This window comes from Sinocyclocheilus grahami, unplaced genomic scaffold (genome assembly GCF_001515645.1).
Source record: "Sinocyclocheilus grahami isolate Dianchi unplaced genomic scaffold, SAMN03320097.WGS_v1.1 scaffold1290.1, whole genome shotgun sequence".
NCBI lineage: Eukaryota > Metazoa > Chordata > Actinopteri > Cypriniformes > Cyprinidae > Sinocyclocheilus > Sinocyclocheilus grahami.
The window spans coordinates 190115-198898 of record NW_015506469.1 but is presented as its reverse complement, the minus strand read 5'-3'; the positions used below and the strand labels follow the sequence as shown (position 1 = coordinate 198898).

General features: G+C 36.0%; 1 protein-coding gene across 5 annotated transcripts in view; it reads right to left on the bottom strand.

The window, feature by feature from the left end:
- Positions 1-8513, bottom strand: part of LOC107568897 (plakophilin-4-like) — a 113865-nt gene extending 105352 nt beyond the window's left edge. For all 5 annotated transcript variants that reach the window (XM_016254889.1, XM_016254892.1, XM_016254891.1 and 2 more), the window contains exon 1: positions 8352-8513. The gene's annotated coding sequence lies outside the window, so the exon portion shown is untranslated. The remainder of the gene's footprint in view (positions 1-8351) is intronic.
- Positions 8514-8784: the final 271 nt, after the last annotated feature.

The following is an 8784-nucleotide window of genomic DNA, read 5'->3' as shown; positions in this document are numbered from 1 at the left end:
CCAAAATCATCACAATTAAAAGAACCAAAGACTTAAACTACTTCAGTCTGTGTGCATTGAATTTATTTAATACACAAGTTTCACAATTTGAGTTGAATTACTGAAATTAACTTTTCCACAACATTCTAATTTATTGAGATGCACCTGTATGTCATCTTTTGTCAAATTCTTAAAAAAAATTAAAACGACAGAATAAGAACAAGTAGAATAAGAAATATAAGTTACCAATCAAATGAAATCAGTATTAACAAAATTCATTTGTAGAGGTGGCACATAATACAAAAGTGGCTTGGTGTACTTTCAGACATTTAATGAGGCTCAGAAGTGGAATGAGTGCAATTAAATCCATAAATTCATGATGATATTAATGTTTTAAATATAACATTTTTAATATAGAAATATTAAATGATTTAAATAACTGAAAAGATACTTTAAAAATGAAACTAAAACTGCCAGCAGGGGGCGGCAAGTCTTATTTCTATCACTGAATCATTCATTCAATTGATTCGTTCGATTCATTCATTCATTCAGAAATGAATCAAGTGACTGTCTTTATGAATGGGTAATCATGAATCACTGACTCACTAGATTCACGCCCGTTCAGATGGCAGCGGCTGAGCTGTGTCTTTGTTTTAAACTATTTTCGACGTCGAAATAGAGCAAAATCAGACAATAGTGTTATAGTCAGACAATGTAAGTCACTTAATATTAACTTGTTTATTGAATTGTATTGTATTACATCAGTATCACAAACTCCCTTAAAAATCATTAAAAGCTGTCACTAATCTTAGTTCATTTCGATCTCACATTTATAATCAACGAAGCTCTCTACACTGCGCAATGCCTCTCTTATTTACACCCTGTCTACACTTTGTAAGTTCCCCTCAGACATGCATTCATATAAACTCCTACCCTTAAATGAATCGCGATTTGTTTAGCATCTCAACCGATTTGAATCGTCACATATTTGAATCGATTTTCAACCGACTCGCAGTTAATCGTTACATCCCTATTGCATTATAATGTTTTTGTTAGTCTATCCAGCTGAAGCCACTAGATGCTGCGTTGCTCATTAAAAATATTGCGGAAAAAGAGAACATCAATGTGGAGAAGATCTTGTTTACATCAAAACCGAAACCAAGCCGTTCACACAGAACACACATTTCACGCATTTTCTAGACGGAGATCTATTACTGTTGCACTCGCGTCTCGCTCAAAAGAGCTGCATGTGTAGAAGGCCTGTAAAATTAATGCAAGTTTAACTTTGAAAAAAAACATATCGAGATTTTATGGCGGGTTTTCCCCCATCCCACTGCATCTCATGTTTTTAAATGAAAAATGTACTCTGTGTGATTGACTTTCCGCCCTTTGTATTAAACTATGCATACATACATGATGCCGTATTGTTTATAGTCGTTTAAGCAACTTAATTATAATTTATATTTAGTTTAAAATTTTGTATAAGTTCATGAAATATAAATAACATGTAATTAATACTAAATATAGGCTAATTCATAATGCTGATCACAAAGATGTTTTGTTTTCTCAAAGAAAAAAAAAAGTTAAAAAGTACAAAATTCAAGAAGTACAAAAAATGAAAAAAAAAAAAAATTGCCTTCAGGAGTTTTTTCATTTGCACAAAAGCAACTTTAAAGTGAGTATAAGCTTTGCACAGAAGGACAATTGGTCTGAATGGATTGACTGGCTAAGTTTGGTAGAAGGTAATAGTTAGGGGATGTAACAATGCAATGATCAATGATCAACTGCAAGCTGGTTGAACATTGATACAAATATGTGATGATTCAAATCGGTTGAGATGCTAAATGTATCGCAATATTTCTGGTGGTGGGAGTTTATATGAATGTATCTCTGAGGGGAACTGACGATCTTTAGAAAAGTTTAATGATATTTTCTTTTCATCTCGTCTCCGAATAATGTATTTTACAGTAGTGTTCATAAGCGCTGCGCTGCTTTGTTTACGGCAGTAACCCAGGAAACCCTGTATTACTGTGGTTCCACAAGTGCCAGCTGCGGTCAGAGAGTGAATCGGCGTGTCTTTGTTTCGTGCAGATGTTTTATGTAGTATAGGTTCACAAACTAAAGCCAGAGCATTCTGTTTTTGTTTCAAAATGTCAAATTACACAATCTAATTTAGATAAAAAAAACTGCTCATGCTGCATGGATACAGCATCTTTGTTTGGATTGTGATTCAAATGCAGTAGTTGCCTCTAATTTTGGATGGAAAGAGCACAGGCAAAGCCTTTGTTTACATGAGGAGATTTTTTTGTCTTATTTATTTGATTAGATTTGGGGTTTGTTTTAATTTTAATTTAGTTTTGTTATTTGACATATTTTGGTTTCACAAAGAAATGTGCAGCATTTTAAAGAGCACATTTTAATCATGTTGACTGTTAAGCTGCATTTAATTCTCCAGGGGGTCTATAGTAGGGCTGTCAAAATGGCTGAAAATTCAAATTTTGTACTTAAATATGATCAATATTCAAATTATATTCGAATTTAAAATGCATAATTTCAGTTAGGGGGGAAAAAGCTTTTGGCTTCTCTCCTGAGGCCCCAAGAGGGCGCATCGAACAAAATATTATGCACGTTTCTTCAAAGCATAATAAAATAACATGACTATCTTTAAAAAAAGTGCATAGTGTTTAAAATAATGTTTATAAACCTTATATAATTAAAGTTGCTTAAACAAATAGAAACAAAACAGAATCATGCATGTATAGTTTAATACAAAGGACGAAAACCAATCACAAAGAGTACTTTCTTCATTTCAAAACTTGATGCAGTAGGATGGGGAAAAACCGCCATAAAGTCTTGACACATGTTTTTAAAAAGTTGAACTTACATTAATGTTAGATGGCTTTCTAAACATGCGTCTCTCTTGTGCGAGATGCGAGTGCAATTTCCCAGCCTCAAGAAAATATAATAAATATGTGTTCTGTGTGAACGGTTTGGTTTCGGTTTTGACACCATCTCCGCATTGATGTTCTTTTTTCCCGCAATATTTTAATGAACAACGTAGCAGCGCCGCATCTAGTAGGTTCAACTGGATAGACTAAGAAAAACATTAAAATGCAATGACACATCATCATCGCATCTCGTGCACCACTGATAAGGCTGCCTTGATGAAGCGAGAGGCAATTCTAAAATTCGAATGCAACGTTTTTGCATTCAAATGTGGATTTTTATTTTAAATTCTACGAATATTCGATATTCAAATTCTTTTTTGATAGCCCTAGTCTATAGTCAAGGTTCAAATACAGTGGTGTAATGACACTGTCCGCTACAGAGTAAGTAACACGACATGACATAACTCAAATTAATGACCATGAACACTTGTCAATGCGGGCTCTGCTTACACACACGGCTGCACCTCTGTCAATGTGAATTTTATTCCCAAGGTATTCCAAAAGACAAAGCACTTCAGCATTATCAACCACATAATATGAATCACACACTTCACAGTGGCTCTATGGGACCATGAACTTGACAAAACCATTTGGTTTGAATCATTTAAAAAGTGCTGACTTCAGGATTAAAAATAATAAAATATATAGTAATGTATCTTTTTTTTTTTTTTTTTACTAAAATGGGCTTTAATTACATCAAACATTACCAGAGGTCAGGAGCTGTTGGAAAAAAATTGTGTGATGTCAGTGAACTCCAAAAAGAAAGAGACAGCAGTATTAATGTTCAGTTCAAGCAAAATACACTATTTGATCATCAAATCCCTTCCTAGAAAAGATGCTGAAAAATTTGGAATATATTACACATCTCAGAATGAATTCCTCTGGTCTATTACTTGTGGTTTGCCTCATGGAAAAAGAGTCTCTATATGGTACACTCTCAAACTTAAACAGACTTATGAAAACACAGTCTATAGTAACAGTAAAAGGAAGACACCCTGTGAAAATCTCCAAAAAGTATGGGTGCATCAACCAATCACCATCTGATCTTTATGTAATACATATAATATTCGTCTTAATCCTGGGAGTGTCAGTCGGCTGATCCTAAATTTAGGGTAAATTTTGGGCCAAATTCATCATGCACAAAATCACACATGCTGTACAGCACTACTATAATGAATAAACATTTCCTCAGCCCTTTGCTTAACAAATAAAGATGTGAACACAAATCAAACTATACTTGATTTAACGTCATTCGTGACAGTCAGGTGGAGTGGAGCGATAGGAGAAAATGAGTGCTTATGCGTGATTTCCGTCTCACTCACTCAAACATGCACACTCTCAGTCTCTCAGCCCAGCGCTATTCTGACTCTAATATCAGTCAATATTATTTGAAAATCAAACGATTACCCATTTTAGATTTTTTTATTACTTTTTGACAAAAGAAGTCATGAGCCTATACCTGCCTCAGTTCCAAAACTTACTGAAGGGCATTTTTGAACAGCCAAGTGCACGACTGCAAGTCCGGATGTTTAGATGGAAAAATCCTACCCATCCCACCCGCAAATTACATATGTAATTCATATCAAATTTTTATTTCAGTTCTTAAAAGATTATCTGCTGTATTGAATTCAGTGTGCACTTATTTTAGTCTCTTGCCAGTTCACTACAAAAACAACACAAATACAACCTTAAAAAAAGGTGGGGCAAGCGTTTTAAAAAAAAAACGCTGTTTTTAGAAAACTGATTCGGCCGAATAGCAAAACAAACTTGCAGCCAATCAGCAGTAAGGGGGGTGTCTACTCTTGATGTGGAGAAGAGAGCGTTCAGTGCTCACATTAGCGAACCAAGCAACAGAAAGATAGAGATGGCGGATAAAAAAACAAGAGGAAAACATCTGTGGAACAGAAGAAGGCTTATGTCAATAAGGCAAGAAGTAGGACCCGTGTAAATATCGGATCAGCTTTCCAGCGCTGGAGAGAACTCAAGGAGCGGAAGGCCTGCGATCGGACACCAAGGTTGCTTTGTTTCTTCTTTATAGGCGAGTAACTCCGCAACAGCTAAAGTCTGTCTAGTAGGGGTGCAACGGTTCAACTTACTCGCGGTTCGGTTTGTATCACGGTTTTAGAGTCAAGGTTTTGGTACGGTTCGGTATGTGCTATGTTTAGGGAAAAAACGATATGGTCAAACACAAATAAAGAAAATAAGAACACATAATCAAACTACAAGCAACAGCACAAATAAATACAATAGAGCAAAGATACAAATAAAATAAACAGTGCTTTTCAGGTTTTTTTAGGTAGGTCTAACATTAGTTTTTAGGTACAGAAATTGAATAAAGTAATCAAATGTAAAATAACATTGGATATTTGACTGTATAAATTAAAGATTAATCCTTAAAGTTATTCAATCAAGAGCAGTGAGTGATTTCCGTGTTGTTGCTGTTTGATTAACATTAAGAAAGTGCTGTCACTTTAAGAGAATGCACTGATCCAGTGCACCGATACTGTATGTTCAGCCGACTGTCTGCTAGGATACTCACCAAGATGGCATTTTGTACTGTTCAGGTCTCACGTGCGCTATCAACACGTGATGACGGCATAAATGACAGTTATTCCAACATACAGCACTCGCATTGAATAAAGAGTGACTGGTTTGTCCACATTGTTTTTTTTTCTCTCATCGCTCTTGTTGTATTGTATTGGGAAGCCAGAATTTGTATCCATCAACAGAAACATGCATTAGCCGAACTCTAACAAATAGGGATGTAACGATTAACTGCAAGCCGGTTGAAAATCGATTCAAATGTGTTCAAATCGTTTGAGATGCTAAACAAATCGCAATTCATTTAGGGGTAGGAGTTTATATGAATGCATGTGTGAGGGGAACTTACTGTCTTTAGAAAAGTTTAGATGGTATTTTTTCATCTTGCCTCTGTATAATGCATATTAAAGTTTATAAGTTCAGCGCTGCTTTGTTTACAGCGGAAACCAAGGAAACGCTTCTAGCGCCACCTGCCACAGCTCCGTTGTTTCATGCAGATATTTTTATCAAATTTCTAAATTATACAATCTAATTTGGATTAAAAACTGCTCATGTTGCATGTATGCAGCGTCTTTGTTTGGATCATAATTAAAATGCAGCGGTTGCCTCTAATTTTAAATGGAAAGAGCACAGACAAAGCCTTATTTTGCTTATATGAAGAGATTTCTTTTATTTGTGTTACGTATTTGATTTGGGGCTTGTTTTAAAATTTCAATTTACTTTTGTTATTTACATTTACATTATATTTAAATTTTGTCATTTAGCTGACGCTTTTATCCAAAGCGACTTACAAATGAGGACAATAGAAGCAATCAAAACCAACAAAAGAGCAATAATATTCAAGTGCTATATTAGTATAGTATTATAGTTATATTTCAATTTCACAAAGAAACGTGCAGCATTTTGTCCAAGCAATAATTAAAGGACACATTTAATTTATAATTTGTTTTAAATCTCATTTTGTAAAAAAAATTTAAAATCGTGAATCGAATCGTGAAATCAAAATTGTGAATCTAATTGAATCGTGAGTTGAGTGAATTGTTACATCCCTATTAAAAACTTGATTTTCACCACAGGGGGTCTTTAAAACATAAACAACTGTGTTTACGAGGATACTTGCAAAGATGGGCATTTTGTAAACTGAAGTGACATGAAAGCCATGTATGGTAACCCATACTCAGAATTTGTCCTCTGCATTTAACCACACACACCATAAGTGTGTGTATATGACCACTTAAGGTGCCCCAAAAAAACAAAACAAAAACTAATTTCAATATTCATGCACTGTGCGAGAAGCTGCTTTGCGTGTGCACATTTCAGATGTGTGCATTCAGACTGTCTCCCAGTCAGTGTGCACATATGTGACCCTGCACAAAATCACAAAACCAGTCTTAAGTCGCTGGGGTATATTTGTAGCAATAGCCAAAAATACATTGTATGGGTCAAAATTATCGATTTTTCTTTTATGCCAAAAATCATTAGGATATTAAGTAAAGATCATGTTCCATGAAGATATTTTGTAAATTCCCTACTGTAAATATATTAAAACTAACTTTGTGATTAGTAATATGCATTGCTAAGAACTTCATTTGGACAACTTTAAAAGACGATTTCCTCAATATTTAGATTTTTTTGCACCCTCAGATTACAGATTTTCAAATATTATGCTATCCTAACAAACCATACATCAATGGAAAGCTTATTTATTCAGCTTTCGAAAATTTAGAAAAATTGACCCTTATGACTGGTTTTGTGCTCCAGTCACATATACCAAAATTTTCACTGCTTATTGGAATCACTTGTTTTTAAACCGCAGCACTTAAATACACATTCAATTGACAAGCTTTCGTGATGACACAGCACGGAAAACATCACATAAGCGTAACCTAAATTTGATCTATGTTAATCAATGTTAAAATTCTAATAATAATAACAATAAACAATTCCACATCATCTGCAGCCTCTAGAAATATAAGTGCCAATGTCAGGGATTTCCACCTCAGCTGAAACTAAGACACAGAGTTAAATGGCATTAGGAGCGGTTTACTCACATCTAAACACATTTTTGTGTATGCATGTGTGTGTTAGAAATATAAGACAGACTACTGAAACTAAACACTGTGACCGCACTGACACCCCTTTAAGTGTCACTATCTGCTCGAGCCTCTCCAGCATTTCCTTAGACTTGGGTTGCATAAACTTGGGGTGGTCTGTGGGATGCAAAGTGAGCAGTACAGGAGATGAGAATCTGGAGTAAGCAACAAACAGGCGGACCCACACTCTCTAGACTCTAAAAGCAAAACTTTTCTGCAGTCTATTTTATGGTGAATAAGCCTTTTGGAAACTTCCTGAACCTATCATCATCTCACATCACAATTATGGACCACGTCGTGGTCAATACCCGAGTATAAAAGTAAACTAGGTAATGTTAGGAGTTGTTGTTTTTTTCTCCTAAACTCCGCCCCCTGACACCCTCACATTCCCGGAATTCCTGCACAGTACTCACCTGGCCCTACTCACCAACAACCTCCACTCACCTTCAGCAAACACGTATTTATACCCCCCAACACGTGCTCCGACTGAGAAATATAAAACAGTCGAGTAACATCTAGCACAGGCTACACAGAATGGACTCTCTTAGTAAAAGGTCTGCGTGTGGGCTAGCTGAGATAGTCACAGGAGTCAGATTGAGATAGCATTAACTTAATATCCTCCTCCTCATGCACTGACCTCTCTCTCCAACCGTAAAAAAACATTATAAAACTGTAGTTAAAACTCGTACTTCAGTCGCCTAACTTCATAATCAGCAGCCAGTTCAAACTTTCAACGTTAAATAAAGTCGCACTTTAGGTTGTCAAAATACTAATAATTCGTTCTCATTACCTTTCGGGGCACTTGTTTAATCCAGCCGATATGTTTGAATATCAAAGCTCATCGAAAAGCAATGTTCTCCCCCGTCGGAGCTCATTTGTTAGTTCCGTGAATCCACTGCCATACTCCAGGAGCTCCGGAAAGCCCTCCTCTCCGCGTGCGCTGCGCTCCGGACAAGCGGAATACCACGCGTGACGTCAGCGCACCCTGGGATTTAAGCCCCGCACGCCATTGGCCCACACCGGGTAGAGCGGAAGCTTGGTTGGTCGGCTGTGTTGTTGAATTGGCCAATAGGAGAGGAGAAAACAGTTTCCATGGTTACTCTGGATACACAAGTAACAGCCTTTGAAACAGGACCATAAAGGTAATAATGTTTTTAATATGCTTTTATTCTGTGTTAGGGCTTAGGTGTGCTGTTTGAAGTTATTTTCTCCTTTTTAATAGT